General features: G+C 47.6%; 1 protein-coding gene across 1 annotated transcript in view; it reads right to left on the reverse strand.

The window, feature by feature from the left end:
- Nucleotides 1-8,691, reverse strand: part of col8a2 (collagen, type VIII, alpha 2) — a 62,981-nt gene extending 54,290 nt beyond the window's left edge. Inside the window, exon 1 of the mRNA XM_019867771.1 lies at nt 8,531-8,691. The gene's annotated coding sequence lies outside the window, so the exon portion shown is untranslated. The remainder of the gene's footprint in view (nt 1-8,530) is intronic.
- Nucleotides 8,692-16,440: the final 7,749 nt, after the last annotated feature.

Raw genomic sequence — 16,440 nt, forward strand, 5'->3', positions numbered from 1 at the left:
CATCAATCTCGTCATCAATCAAAACGCCATCGCTGCTGATCCAGGAGCTAAACACAAACAGGATGAGGATGGGAAGCTCCAAGCACAGAGGGTGGATGGAGTTCATGTCGACGTCACCCGGTTTCTGCTTTCTGGCCAGCGCCGTTACTGGGACTGCACAAGGCTGACGCCTAAAAGACGCCCATTGATCCTTTTCCCAATCGCTTTTCGGGCTTGCCTGATCGTAGATGGCGGACATCAACGCGCGCGCGGACATGCGCGACGTTGAAAACCAAAGAGCGCAGACCTCGCCTGGAGTAACACTCAGCTGGGGCGCAGATGTGCCGCACGCCGGCCGAAAGGAAAACGGCAACAGGCGCTCACGTGCGCTTCAACGCGCGGACGACATCTCGCCTAAAGTTTGCACGCCACTGGGAAGGGTGAATGGGGGGGATCCCGGCGAGCGATAAGCGCCTTATATCGTTCGGATATTGTGATCAAACCGAGGATGAAGGGCATATTCCCCAAAGCGGCCTGCAGGGTGAGAGAAAAGTGAGTGGATGTTGAAATGAAAGAGGGAAGGAATGCGGACGGTCACGGGAGCGAGCCCAAATGGGACATGCGGTTCAGATTACGACTCCGTGCCATGACTGTCCGACAGAGAGAAGCCGCGTGTTGAGCTCGCTCTGGCCGGCCGGCTGGATCCTGCGAGCAGGGCAAAGTAGCACAAAAGCTTTGGCTTCTGCTTCCTTTATTACTCGACTCGTAATGCCGCAGGGCAACTAAACAGAGTCGAGTAAGAGCTTGCACCAAACAAAATTATGCACGACGACACCTCAGAAATTAGAAGTTACTTATGTCCAGTCCACTCCGCAAATTTTCCCTCCGCGAATACGCTGCATCACGTGTTATTAATAAGTAAGAAATAGAGTACTTGATGGTTGCTACATTTCACTATTAGCGTCGGTACATTTCTTTTCACACTCATGTGACGGGGCAACCGTGATGCTCCTTTGCGCGACGCCTTCATCATTGGTCAGTCGTGATGCAGATGACTGGAAAAAAAATCGTTTCTAAAAAGTCTGCAACGTGATCATGGCAACGAATGTTTTCAGTGGGTCAAAATCCCAACATATCATCCCGGAATGGATTGTGTTGGGACCTCAGAGGTTTGCACACACAAAAAAAAATAATAATAATAGAGGGGGGTTGGGGAATGGAGGGGGCGGAGGGGATACTTCAACTTGCCATGTCCTGAAAAATTCCAGAATTCTTTCATTTATTTTGACTGTCTTGGATGCTTTGCCGCTAAGCGGGTAACTTAGTCGTCTTGAAGTAATCACACAAAGTAGGAACAATTTGCGACTAATAGGAATAGTTGACCCTTACGCATGCACACTGGAACTGGCCTGCTTCTTGCGCACAAGCAAAACTCAATAAAAAAGGAGAAATCACAGCCCAACCCCCCCCCCCCACCTCGACAAAGACCACCAGCATAAGGTGAGCAAAGGCGGGAAGTTGCATTGGCATGTGGCGGAAAAGAGGATATGCCAGGAGTCTCTCGGCAAGCAAATAAGTCATTACGATAATGGAGAGGAAATCGGAGGTATCGGATTCCTTGTCTTCTCATTCTTTGAATAAAATGACCTTCACCCTACGGCTTCTTGGCGAGTCGCCAGAATCGCTTTGGCCTGGAGTGATACGACAAGAATCGTCCGAACGTCAGGAATGGGTGTTTGGAGCCGCAGGTAGAAAGTCTCGGAGCCCCTCCGCATCCCTGAGAGGTGCCGAGACAGCCGTACACATTTGGACGCGGCTCGCCATCCCACAAAATCAACGCTGGAAGATTCCCCGCTGGTCTGTTTCCCATTTGAAACCGCAGTGAATCCCGACCTCATCCTTTGAAAGCTCACAAGCACCGGGAGACGGTTACGCTCGGTGCCGACGCAGTGGAAATTTGCACAACCGCAGAAATAAAAGGAAATCATCCCGCTCGGATCCAACGTTAAGGTTTGAGTGCTTCGTGCCACCGGTCCCGGCTGCGCAGGCACTGTTGTGTCTAGACGCTCCGTCGATGTCTTCGTTTGAATAGCATCGCATTTTCGAAATCTGGACTTAATTATCGTCCGGTACTCGATCTCAACCTTTAACAGTGTTTGACATTTGGTACGACTGGTAAGTGACGGAAGTGTTCCTGTGTCGGTTAATGGTCGCAAAGGCACGTCAGCTGATTGGGCCCGCTCGACGACGCTGCACAACGAGGGCAGTTTTCATCTCCAACAACCACGTAACAGTCGACAGTGGAAAAAGCACAAACTAAACTCTCACTCAGCATTCAGCTCATTTGTTTTGACGGTGCCATTTTTTTGTCTGTTCACGATTGGCAGGACCACGCCCTGCCGCAAATAGCGAAATCCATTTGTGAAAAGGCTCAGCATCGCCAGCCGGTGCCACAACATCGGGTTAAGGCACTATTGTTGCGATCAGACAGAGCGAGGGCTGGTCGAAATGAAGCTCGCCAGAGTTCCATGGCAGCAAGAGCGTTAAGGCGCTATTGTTGCGATCAGACGGGGCGAGGGCTGGTCAGAAATGAAGCTCGCCAGAGTTCCATGGCAGCAAGAGCCCACAAGAGAATTCAGGCCCATCTTTTTCAACTAAAACAAGAAAACGATCTCCGTTGACACCCTTCTCCGATGCGGGTCTGCGCGACAGAAAAAGAAAACCATGTTTAACACTCACTCCCGAGTGTGCTTGCAGCAAAAACAGGCCTTGGCCCGAGTTGTCTTTTTCCAGAGGGCTTTCAAAATGGAAACACATTGAAACGCAAAGTTCAGATCCAGTCCTCAGAGCCGCGTACATTCTTCATCTGCGCCGGGTGCAGTTACCAGCCACGTAACCAACCGAAAGGGCAACCAGATGCCCAATGGTCATTCAGGTCCAGGCAAAGATGTGCAACAATATTCTAAATACCTCTATTGCGAGAAAGATTGATCCCCGGCGCTCTCGTGTCCTCAAAACACTCGAGCTGTTACACGAATTTGCATGAGATGGGTTGACATCATCAAGTCTGGACTGCCAGGTTGGCCCAGTGAGCCACGGTTTCACAAAGTCTCATTTTTGCCTTGATGGAGTTCGGGAGCTAAAAGGATTTAGAGAAAACAAAACAAAAAAAAAGACAAAAACATGGCTATCGCTCCAAAGACTGGATGACAACACACCTAATATAGATGTACCGGTATATTCCGTTCGAGAAGCCATCTTCAACCAGGTTACGGATCAATCATTTGTTCCATTTGCTCATTCAGCGTCGACATGCTTGCGTTCCTTTCCTCTTTTGGGGAATCTCGTTCACTGACGAGACTGGATTTCTAATCGGGTAGCAAGCAGGAGTTTTCCGAGTGAACATGTGCAATGAGGTTCAGACATCTCAATTGAGGAAATAAATGATCCTCAGGATCACAGATTGGCCTTCAAACAAAATGTCACGTCGAATGTTGCCCTTTTGCACGGACGAACGTCTAAACAGGCGTCAAGTATCGCTTGCAAGGCGAACAAGACAAGGCCGGCCCGCCTCATTCTGCTCCTTCCATTAAGCTTTCTCGTCGGGATTACTTTTCCACGCTAAGACAAAACGTGAATTATTCTGACCCATTTCTGTCATCGGAGAGCCACAAAGACAATTTTCCTTATCGCCTCTCCACGAGTCAAAATGTTCATCGAGCGACCTGCCTCCCGTTGCGCTTAGTTGCACATTGGTGCCGAGTCGAAAAGGAAGCTGTCGACTTGGGATCGCATGGATCTGAGTGGAAAAGGAGCCCGACGAGTTGTCAACTTGGGATCGGCGAGAGGGTTTTAACACCATTCCAAAGTAAATCAAACACAGAAGCCTGCGACAAAGCATCTGTGTTTGACTCCCGGGAATGGGAACGGCCTTCTTGCAAAGAACAGAAAGACTCACGCGGGGGCATCGAGACGTCACAGGTGAAGTGGGTTGGTGGTAATAAAGTTGTAAAAAAAAAAAAATGTACATGGATACACGTTTTGTGCCTGAGTCTATAACTGCACATATCTGCGGAGTTCAGCGCAGGGGGGGGTCAGGGTGGGGTTCCTCATTCTGGGTCCGCCACTGAAATCTCCCAGGCTTTGGAGCGCGTCACTGGCTCCACGCTTCAAAAAACTCCCCAAATCCTGGATATCCCCCTGAGAGGGAACATCTGCGGCAGTTGAAATGGCCCGCAGATGAGAACAGGCTCGGTCGGTGGTGTGGTTGAATTAATTGGTGGCCCGTTTATGTTTCGTGTCAAAAAAATGTTTGAATATGTTCACTGTACACCATCATGTAAACATACCGTGAGGAATATCGGCGCGGCCCCCCCGTGTTTTTACAACCTACGGAGCCATCGTGATCAGTCAGGAGAAATTTCGATGAAGTCCAAGGTGCAATGAATTTGTCTCCAAGACCTTGCAAATAAATACGTTGGCTCACATGACAAAAAGGGCTGGGTTCAAATTAACGGTGCTCTCTTCCAAGCCGCGTAGGAGATCCAGTCGTCAATGCCCCGGAAATACAAGCTGAACTGTTCCCTTTTCTCGATGTCAAACCGACGATAGAGGAATCGGCCACACTGTGTCGCCATATTTCAAAACAGCTGTCATTTTAAACCGGTGGCTTGCAACGGAAGGAAGCGGCGCTTTGTCGCCACCTCGGTTCGACTCATTTACCGTTCATTTTTCGGCTTAAGTTACAGGGCAAATATTTGTCGAAAAGGACACGATCAACATGAATTACCGCTGACATGTTTGCATGAAGTAAGAAAAACAAGAATGTTGAACTTGGTGAAAGCAAAGCAAAACACCAACGGATGGGAAAAGGACCAACTAAGAGAGTGACGCGAGGATGAAAGTCAAGTCCAGACCATTCGCGGGGGCGGAAGATATGATGATGTACACTTCTCAGAGGGAAACGTGTTAAAGGCCGGCCGGGTCCACTCATGTATGTGGTTTTCCCAAGGCCAAGCCGGTTCACGGAGGCCCACCTCTTAGTCAGACGCACGGAGCTCCGCACACAAGCCAGGCAGAGTACAAGTTCAAAAATCCCAATTTGCGCTTTAGAAACCATGGTCAGCAACCGAATTGCGCAAGTCTGCGCTTCGATCCTTTCCACGATGAATGACTTGACTTGGCAACTGGTTTTGGCGAGCGAATAAACGTCCGGAGGTAGCGGCAAAGACGAACCGAAACTCTGCAAGGCATCCGGCGCTGGACTTTTCGACAGTGAGAAAAGACAAGTCGGCTGGTTTTTATTTTGTTAAACCTTTAACCCGACACAGTCTAATATACTTAACAATGTTTCTCCTTGGCGCTGGAGGTCTGGCGACTTCTGTGTATTGTCTCAGGTAATTAGCAACACATGGAAACGACTGCACTTCGTGTTTGCACAGAGACATTTTCATCCTGATGTTTTCAGTTTCCGTGACGAATGCAACTCGAGTGGCTTTTCGAAACTTTCTCCGCTTCTCCTGTTCAGGGTTGCGGGGAGATTGACCCGATGCCAGCTGACTTGGAACGAAAGGGGGAGTACACCCCGGACCGGTCAACAATCTGCTGCGGGGCACATATCGAGACGGACCAGCAGACGAACTACAAGTTCTCCCCTTCCAAGTGACCCGCCTGCAGCTTTTTCTGCGACACCTTCATTGGGCTCCATGAAGGATTCTGCCTGGATCCTCCGCGGCTTTGTCTTCACAGCCACCCCAATGTCGTCCAGATCTTTGAAGTGATGACCGTCTTGATGTTGAGAAAAGGGGGAATTCCACCGAGCCAGGTCGGGTGAGTTAGGATTTTGCTCCAGCACCACAAAGTTCTTCACGGCGAGGAGCTGCCAGATGCTCAGGGCTTTGTGAGTTGGTTTGTTGTTGCGGTGAAGCATCCTCAACTGGTCTTGCTACTGGCCCACTTAAAACTCATTCAGTACCAGCCAATTCTGGACCAAGTCTGAAATGACGTTTAAAAACGTCTTTGGGAGTGAATGAGTTAAAGAAGCAAATGCTGCGGGCTGATCGTCGAGCTCGCAACGAAGGGCAAAACTCTTCATCCGTAGTTTGGGTTGGAAATGTCTTTTCTGAAACCCAATTGCAGGGCAACACAAACAATCATTTCCACTCCCGTGCACACTTGACAGTCACTCGGGGAGAATCCATCCCATGCTGGCTGCCCAAAGTCGGCATCACGCCAGTGACCCACATCCGCTTACATCTTGTAATCCCGTATCTGTTTTGCATGGCTATTAGCCATGCCAGGTTCTGGTTTGACGACGACTTTTTGAGGGGGTGGGGGTCGGGGGGGAGGCGGTTAGACGGGTCAAAGTCCAGCACAGCAAACCGCGACAAGAGCGACCGCCCGACGGAGTGTGTGGCCTCAGATCTGCATATTAAGTTCCATCTGCTTTGAGAAAACATCTCATTTGGATCCGTCTGGATTTCCAAAACATTCTCTTCCTTTTCCTGATTGTCCGCGCTGATGAAATCAGCCCGTTAATGACCGGGAAAAGAAAGCGAAATGAAAATGGACCCTCTGCGAGCAGGGACCGACAAAAGAAGCATGTGGCACTTTCAACCGCTCTGCCTGCCACATGGAATAAATTCTGTCTCCATGTGCTGTAGTAATTAGCATTTAGAAATACAAGCACAGTTGTTGTTGGGTTTTGCTTTTCAGATTTATGATGAGACTGTCACATAACTCAAGACACAAACTACTAACTGGATCGGCCTTAAAGGAGAGGATAAACAGAGGACCGGTGGAAAACGGATCATTTTATTTGCTTGTTGTAAAAATATTCATATTAAGTCAATGAATCATGTGACTGGCTTTGTTGGTCGGCAGTAAATCGAAAGTCTGCATCCCGCGTTTCGAGGGATGTTTGTTGAGGGCTACCTTTGCTAAATAAGAATGTCCGTTCAGTTCAATCGCAAAATCAGGCTGAGACGTCAACGGCGCTCGTTTTAACGGGCTTTGGCTTTGGAGAAGTACAACGCAAAGGTCTCGGGTTACCGCAGCTGCGCCGCGCTCAGTGCGCAATTTGGGACGCCGATTCGGAGGGATGGCTCCAAGATCGAAACGGGATCCAGTGGACTTGATGCGACCCTGGACCACCTCCGTCAGCGAACACTGACAGTGATGGAGAAGAAAAACAAAGTGCTGGAGGGAGGTGGAGGTATCGCACAGGAAATGAATATCTTACGGTAACACATGGTGTGAAAGAAAGAGAGAAAGAAAGAAAGAAAGAAACGTCTCGCTCTCTCTCTCGCTCTCTCTCTCAACGACCTTGTGTTTTTCATTCCTCTCTCCACCCTCCCCCGTCCGCCCTCTCCTTTCCTTTCCTCCTCCACCCCTCGCTCGCGCTCTTTGCCGATTGAAATACGCGAGCTTAACAGTTGGGGAAATCAGAGCGAGGGCTTTAGGAAAGAGGGCGGGCTCGCTAGGCGGTGGCACCTCGGCGTTGAAGAGCGCCGTGTGTCAACAACCGCTTGAAGGTCATTTTGCACAGGAGGGGAAAATGATGCGATTGAAAACGCGAGCACAAGCCGGTGATGGCAGTACGCTGTTGAAAAGATGATTGCCCGGTGTCTTGCTCTAAAAATGCTCAAGAATGACTTACAGATGACTTTCTGGCTGCGGTTTCCCTTTTCGTATAAATAGAGGCACCTCTATTAGACGATGATTCCAAATGCCGCGTAGCGTAATATCTGCTTTTATTTCCGAAAGCGCCCCGCTTCTCGCTAGCTCAAGGCCTACCGCAGTATCATGTTCTTCTCTGGTTTCATCTCAAACCTGCTTTGGTTTCTGCGGGCAATGGGCCGACCGTTTGTTTGCAGGACAGCTTTTGTTTGCTTTCACTCATCAAATGATCTTGGCCGTTGGCTTCATAAATTCTCGCCTTGTTTTTCTGTGAAAGATAAGCGAGTCAACAGACCCAGGCTGGAATTTGTCACCGCAAGGCGCTATTCCACCATTCCTTTTGTTTGGAGCTTATGTTTCCTTTCAGCAAACTTTGGAAATAAGGGGCGGGGGGGTTATGAAGGTCCATATGAGGACATCACGAGCTTAAATTGCTGACCCTGCAACATTTCTGTGGTAAGGTCATTGACGGTGGTGTGATCCACTAGTCGGAGGTTGTAGACCTCTAGGCTTCGGATTGGACGATTAGTGTTGTGATGTCAAAGATCGAGTATGATCTATATTAAGTATACCCAACCGAACGTGAGGATTACCGGCAACATTCTTGACTGTGTGTCAGATTGGTCGATGGATGTTCCTTGGCAGAACTCTGCACGAACAAACTTTCAAACAAGCAAGCTTCAAATGTTCCTAAAGTCTAAAAGCTTGGAATAAAATCAAACCTAAAGTTGTTAAGACCAGTGTTCCATTTTGTATTTTTTGTCCTTTGTCAGAAAAAAAAACACCCCAAAAAACAATTTCCACTCAGCAAAGCAGAACCGTCCAGGTTCCAGTTGCAGCAGTTGTGAGCAATAAGGAAATGAGCCAGACTGACCTGCCCTGGCTTGCCCTGAGGTGAGGATTCACATTTCCTACATCCAGTTGACAGGTCAAACAAGTACATCCCACTTCCTTTTCCTACGGTGAGACGAAACGCCAGCAGGACCAGAAAGCGATCATCCTCCCGACGCCATCTCTCGGTGGCCTGGAACGGAAACAGACAGCAAAATGGTGGACATCCAATTCATCCGTCATGCCACTTCTCACAAATACTTGGTAGGATTTTGTATCAAAAAGGAATACGCGGCCATTTAGACAAAACACACGAGTTCGGAGTATGGTCAAGGAACAAATTCAACTTGTACGTCAAGGTCCCACTGTACAGTTGATGTCATTTCCAAAATTGGCACTTTGACATGTTCCGTCTTCAGGGGGAGATTTTAAGTCATTTTGAACAGGCCGCGGCCCTTCCACCAGTTGCAATGGTCGTTTGTTTAAGATGTGTCATTTTTATTTTAAGCGTCCGACCGTTTGCAAGTATCCAATCATGAGAATATGGAAATATTAGAGCTTATTTTCCAGGAGTATCTCTATTTTTAGGGCACAGCGTAGCGTTTCTAAATGAGGTATACAAATGTGTAAAGACGCGCCCATGAAAGAGTCGCTGTTCGCGAAAGCCAACCGACTTGCCTGTCACTCTTTCCTCAGCAAGTCAAACATGACGCTGACTATCGTCATCCTCTTATTCCGCAGGTTTGTGATTTGCATCGCAGCTCTAAATGCTGGTGGCCACGCTCAGTCTTTTGCTCTCGACACTCTTTTATTGTGATGCAACGGCTGAAAATGATCCCGGGGTCACAATGGGACTCGTGCCTCTTCAAGCATCCATCAGATGTCCCGGGAACAGCTTTTCGCTTCCATTTAGCTCTCACTGTGCTTCCTACTCGTGACGGCGACTGCATTAAATGTGTTTCTAATTACTGGAAGTGCCGCGCTGGTTCTAAACTTTCACAATTAATGACACGAATGACATCGATATCTTGATATCTTGTCGAGTCACTGGAGCGGTCTCGGCGGCTGTGCAGTGGGGAGCATAAAATAACAGCTTCAAAGTTGCTTTTCTGTATGATTCTTAGTCCATAAATCCACATTAATAAACATCATATTTTTGTTCTCCCTCATCGGATGTTATTCTCTGTTTTTCAGTCCTGTCTCAAAGTCGCTTATCCTCGTCTGACACGTTTTCCCCAGAGCTGCTTTGACTGCTAATGTGGTTAGCGACGCAGCACTCCATCACCTTACCGGATGATGTCATTATAACCGAAACATTCTGTTCGCCCCACCTTGCACGCCTTCAAAGGCAAAAGACTCGGCCGGCTACAGGCAGGTGTGTTTTCGCAAATCAGTGACATTTTCGGAGAGCGGAGTCGTGACAGGGCATGTTTTTGGAGTCCCCCTCCCGTTGTATTGTAAACTTGAAGCAGACCGTGCAGCGCCGGTGGTGGGTGTGAATGAGGGGCTTGTATCCGCAAACAGTCCGCCCTTTGAGCTTCCACCGGCGGGTCCCACCCTCGTGGATCGCGGCCGTTCATGGTGGAGGTGTCGCCTTCGGGATGCTAAGTGCCTCTGACCGAGACTACTGCGCTGTGGCCTTATTCTTCATTTGAGCAACCATTACCACATGTTCCACCCTAACCGCTTTAATCAAATCTACCTTTTTAGAAAGGATCTCTGTTCAACAGTTTAAAAGGTCACTGCAGCTAAAACGTGGCCTAAGCTGAAGAAAAAAAAAAAATCTGAAAAGATGGTGGCGATTCCCAACTGTGAAACCGTAAGAGATGATGAGATGAGCCATGGGAAATGATTCAATATCACTTAATTGCTCCAAAATGGGTACCTTGATTTATAAGTACCGAGAACTGAATCTTCCCTTGATACAAATCCATTTTGAAATAATTTGGCACATTTAGATACGTGAGTGGAGCTAGGCCATTAAGTCGCTGTGACCCTTCTCCTTGCATGGCCTTCCATATCTATGGCACACGTGCTAGCTGAATCCGGTTAAAACAGCAGAGTGCCACGTTGTCACGTGGGATGGGCAACGTTGCCCCCCGTTTTGGGTCCGGCTAAGAGATTATTAAATTAAAAAAAATTTAAAAAGCAACCATTTTTGATAAATAAGACTTCTCCATTTTTGTGAGTGCAAACCACTTTATCATTATTCCAGTTTATATAGTGAGCAGCATTGGTGTTTGGTGGTGTGCCGAAATATTTTTCTCACGTAATATGAGCTGCTTTAACGCACAAAACACACACACACTCTCACACAGACACACTTGGGATACAAAAATTGGCGGGAAATACATTCGTTCAGTAGCTGCCATAAAACTCGAGTTGTGAAAATATTCACCTGCTGGAGGTGCGTGCTCTCCAGAGTTATCAGAGTGTATCCCCCTGGGTGCTTCAAAAGCACTCGTCCGTATTTTAGAATTCAACGGGTGATTCATTGAGGGGTATAAATGTCGAACGTACACGTGCCGTTTCATGGCAATTCACGTTATAGTTGTAGAGATATTTCAACGTACTGACATCCTGGATTGGCATTCACACACGCATGTACGGACATATCGTGAAGGAGTGCAATCCCTTTTAGATGAGCTGAAAACAGAGTATTGAGGCTTAGGAGATTTTTGAATTTGTGTCCAATACGGTCATGAAGCCTTTCCTTCATATTTTCAAGTCTGGTTTAGCTAACCGGTGCAAACCGGACCCTCACACAGCAGATACACATGTGTGGAGTGTTCTGAACAAAAACGGTTCCTTTGTGCTTTTGGGTGCGGGGGGGTCGGGGGGGGTTATACAATTATGGTGTCATTGCTGATAAAAACAATTACATTGTCTCCCTTGTTGGCTACTGTGATGAATGTACCGCGCCGCACACACGAGGGAAGCTACAAAGACTACAAGAGACTACAAGCAAAGGACTATTAGTGACAATCAGCATGCTGTAAAATGAAAATAACAGATGACGGTGCTGACATGACGCATCCTTTCGTCTGCTCGGCGACAGACACAAAAAGATTCTGGCTCGTTCTTATGAGTTGCCGTACAAGAGAGATCCAAATTTGGCTTCCTTTGTGCCCTTATCGGAACCATATGAGTGTCCTTAAACCGGTTTGAGCGATGTGGTTGTTGACAGTCGGCCTGCACGGCGGGAGTCGGGACAAAATGTTACACGCCCTTTGACAGGCTCATCCTTTATTCTCTCCCCGTGGTTCTTCTGGGGCAAGTACCAGCGGGTGTCGGTCTGGGACACATTGGCGCTCGATGCGAGCAGCGCCGAAACAACAGCGCAGGCCGATTGGAAAAAGATTTGCGCTTTATGAGGACCGCGGAGAGGGCTTTCAACACTTCCGTGCTGAATGAGCAGCCGAAGGGAGCCGGGAGGCCAACAGGTGAAGCATATGTACGGCGTGCGCGCTCACGTGTGCAAGAGCGTAAAGTCAGCCATGTGCAAACCTCATCTAAGGCACGTCAAAATTAAACGTAATGTTCAAGGGCATGGGAAAATATTCCTGTTAAGACTTGGGCAAGTTTTCAATTGATTCGAACTCATATGGTTGGCTGGATGAGAAACGCAGACCATTTCAAAGGACAGATGATCTAAAAGTTGGGGGGGTGGGGGGGGGGGAACCCCATCCAGAATCACAATGAAAAAGAAAAGCAGCCTGAAACAAATTGTCAAAATAATCTTCCCTCCAGGTCCACATCTTTGTGTTTTTTTTGCATTTGTTTGGACATGATTGTTGGGTAAACCCCGTCACAAGGGTATCGGATGATAAACCGACATCAAAATGGGTAAGAACAGCCTTGTTAAAGGTCTTTTTTTTTCTTTTCTTTTTTTTTTCCGGTGATTCATCGAAAATGCAAGGCAACGTCAGGCAATAATCTGACACGATAAACGTAAACAGAAAAATCCTGGATTAATGGCGGGGAATGTACTTTTTTTGTTTTGTTTTTTTGGTAACATCACAACACCGAATGGGGATTTAGCTGTCAACCCGTAACAACGATGATCCAAAAACAACATTTAGAATAAAATAAGACCTTGTGGGTTGCTGTCAAGTGGGTGGCTTCAAAAAAATGATCGTCGTTCTTCTGCGTTATTCAAACGCTGTTGAACAAAAACATATGTTAGCAACGGCGGTGCATGAAAAACACAAAGGCCGAGACCGGTGTATTCATACGCTAAGGCTATTCCGCATATCGAAAACTTGAATGAATGTTGCTCTTTGCTATTCCGTCGTTGCAGAACTTTCACGATGGCTGGATGAGAGAACGACACACACCTCCCATCACATTTGTAACCCGGCCATCAATCCTGCTACGCTTTTCTGATTTGAGGCCGTCTTATTTTCCAACGTGACAGCATCATGTTTTTGTTGTGTTTTTTTTTTTTAATGGAAAATCAGGGGAACTGACCTGAAACGTCTGTCTAACAAGACATCCAGACCCCTTTGCAATCACTCCGAACGGTGACGAAAGGAGGCAGATCAGTCAGGCTTTATTGGGGGACATGGAAAGCCGGAGTTGAGACGGAAGGCTTGGCAAAGGTACCCATCGGCGTAGTAAGGGGATGCTTGTCACTCAAAGCGGTGGCAGGCGTTCAGCTCACGCTTGCCGCTATGGAACCGGGATATCCTGCGGACCGCAGCTGCGCGGTGTTGTACATTCTCAAGGCGGTCGTGCGCTTTGCGAGGGAGGCCCGGTTTGATTTCAGTCCGATGGCAGAGCAGAACGTTTGCATTCCTCGCTTTTCAATTGGAAGTGATGTTCCGGTCCCGCCTCGGAAGGCGATCGAAATATTTGCTTGCGTCTGTGCGTTTGGAGGAACGGGCCCCGCAATCATGAGGACAGGTGCAGTCTGCCCTCAAGGTCGGCCGCTGTAAACTAATACATTCGATTTTTTTTTCCTCCCCCTCTCTGCCTCTCTCGCCTACTCACTCCATCCTCAAGTGAAGTGTTTCCAATCTGGAAAGTTCTACGGCTGTTACATAAAATTCCAGCTCGAACGGCTGTGGTTTCAGGAAGAAAAAAAAAAGAGCAAGATGAAAAGCAAAACTAAGGTTGAAAAAGTTTTGTGAGTCAAGAAGGCGCAAATATCACGAGGATCAGCACGCGCATCATAAGGAGCGTCGCAAAAACTCCTCATCGGGTCGAGAAGACGAAGATCAAAAGCGCTGGAGGAAATTGGAAGCAGAGCCAAGGCAGCCTGGCAATTCCCATCCCAAAAGCTTGGAACAGAGAGACGGCGCAGAACCGGAAAACGAGGCATTAGACGGTCCTGCGGGGTGCAGAGATCCTAGAAGTGACTGATATCCACAAAACAGTCTTTTTTATGTTTGGATGATTTTGTTGTCACTAGTTTTGCGTCTAAATTCAGCGGCCCTGCAAAGGGCTAGAGTGATCCGAGTATAACTTGTTTGTCGGTTCCCGATTTCATGAGGGTGAGTCTGGATAAAGTTCAAATGGGTTGCAGGTGCAACGTAGGTATTATTTGATTCGATACGGCGACCAAGAACTGCCTCGGACAAAATGCTGAGTCCTTCCCCGCCGAGAAAGAAAAGCATCGGGGATCGGATATAATTCCAAGTCAATGAGGGGCTTGCTCCGAAAGAAAGCAAAAAGTCCCAGAGGATTTCAAGAAGAGTTACGAGGCCATCGGTGGAGGGGTGACAAGGAACATGAACCCGAATGAAAGGTGATCCCCTCTGACTCCGGCAAATGAGGGAGACAAAAATCAGCCTCGCGGGGTATTTGATCAAAAGTGGCAAGACTGCCTGAAATTGGTTGCGGGTACCAGGAACTCGTAACGACTCGGATGCTATCTCTGAGAAAACACAAGTGCATGAAAATTGCTCCTACTCTTAATATACTGCTGCTCTTTTCATTTTGTCGTCAGGTATGTGACTGTTGCTGGTCCCAATTTGCTTCCTCAAGCGTTTCGGCACCACAGGAACACTTTGAAGAACTTTTCAATCGACCGTGACAAATGCGAGTTGGCCCATTCGTTCCACCAAAAAGTAGGTCTACGGATTCACCGGGGTGCTTCCAAAGTACCTCAGAGCCAGGAGGATTTTTCCGGGTCAAGCTGGAACTTTTGAGGGGCGACCTGTGCTGACCAACGCAGATCGGTGGGTTGTTTTCACATCGGCGACTGCCATGACGTAACTCGCCATACCTCTACATGCGCGGTAGTTTGGTTGGAGACGCTGTGCTGTCCTCACCATAAAATGGAGCCAAAACAGAATGAAAGGTGGACACATCGGGAGGTGCAGTCTCTTCTGAGCATTTTTGTCCAAAAAATCCGGCGGAATTTCGAATGATACGCAACGAGGCGGTCTACCAACTTGGCACATCCAAGCTAGCAGAACGAAACATCGCATCCCAGGACAAAGCAAGTCCATGAAAAGCTTCAAAAGTTCAAACAAGACTCAACAACTAAACATGTAAAAGGACAACAGCAAAACTGGTAAGACGACTGACCGACATACAATTCAAAAGCCAAAAGGCTCGAGCTATAACGCAGAAGAAGAATCCGAGAATCCTCAAGATCGGTGAGTACTGAAAGTTCAACACAGCCGGATGCCGCCTGTGATGCAATACGTTCGGCCTGCAAGTCGGAGACTCTTTGGAAGATGAATTGTACACATCAATACAAAGTGGGAACACGGCATTGTATAGAAAGTGCAAATAAGCAGTCGATGACCGTCCCCGGTTTTTCGTCTGGTCAACAGCAGCCTGCAGCAGCCGTACCGTCACAGCGTGCTTTTCAACATTTGTTTCCCATAAAGGCCACATGGAGAAATCCAGCTGGCTTAAAATCAAATCGAAGCATGTTGTCTCGGGCTCATGACATTCACTACTTGTTTTTCGGGTCTATCGATCAGTTGGATGGAAAATCAGCACAGGTTTGGACGTTGACCAAAACATATGCATGTCTAAGTACATATATCAATATATACACGAGTGATAGTCAATGTCTGGGACTCATGCGTTGTTAAAAATGAAAAAAAGGAGGGGGGTGAAACAATAGATATAAATTGCATTTGTCACACAATGGCTACGGGGACAATAAAGTGTCTGGAAGAATGAGTAGAGAGCATTGTTTTCGCAAGGCCTTCCCGAATCAGACAAATCTATGTCAATACACTGTGGCTAGAAAAAGTTGAGACAATCCTGATCAATTCAGGTTTCAGGTTTCTGTCGGATAAAAAGCGAGACCCAGATCAATCTTTTCAAATCAACCGAGATCGTGTGATGGCGAACGAGGGATGCGGCTGTTTTCCGAATTCACCCCAATCGCATCCACCCGCCACCAGTAAAAGTTCCAAAGTGACTCTGCTCAACCTGGAATGAACTCGAGCTGTTCCCGTCGGCTTTTCCCGTCATTTTGCTTTCATTCCGACAGAAGTCTGAAGGTTTGATGCCAACACTGCCTGTCTGGTATTTTCAACTGTTCATAACTCTTTCCACCTTTCACTTTTGGAGTTATGGCCCAAAAGTTCATCTTTAATTTCATCAGACCATAACACGTTTTCCGACATGGATGTGGGTGATTTGGCTGTGGTCTGATGAGACCAACGCTGAACGTTTTGGCCACAACTGCCCAGGTCATAGGTTACGTTGATGGAAATTCTTTATCCTGTCTCATTTTTAGCTCACACAAAAAAAAAAAAAAAACATCCATTTGAACTTGGGTCTGTCAACTCTTTATCACCACCCTAACTCAGAGCTGGAAATTCATTTTCATCCTTCCAGGGGCATGTGCTATTAGCCATACTCTTGTTTGGCTCTGCAAACCGTACTCGTATACCGCCCGTCCGTCCGTACATTTTGTGTACATTTGTCCAATTCATCCGTGGAATCATTTGGCAGAATGAGTGAAGGTTTTCACAAGTAAAC

The sequence above is a fragment of the Hippocampus comes genome, unplaced genomic scaffold (assembly GCF_001891065.2).
Source record: "Hippocampus comes isolate QL1 unplaced genomic scaffold, H_comes_QL1_v1.1 scaffold207, whole genome shotgun sequence".
In the NCBI taxonomy this organism is placed as follows: Eukaryota; Metazoa; Chordata; class Actinopteri; order Syngnathiformes; family Syngnathidae; genus Hippocampus; species Hippocampus comes.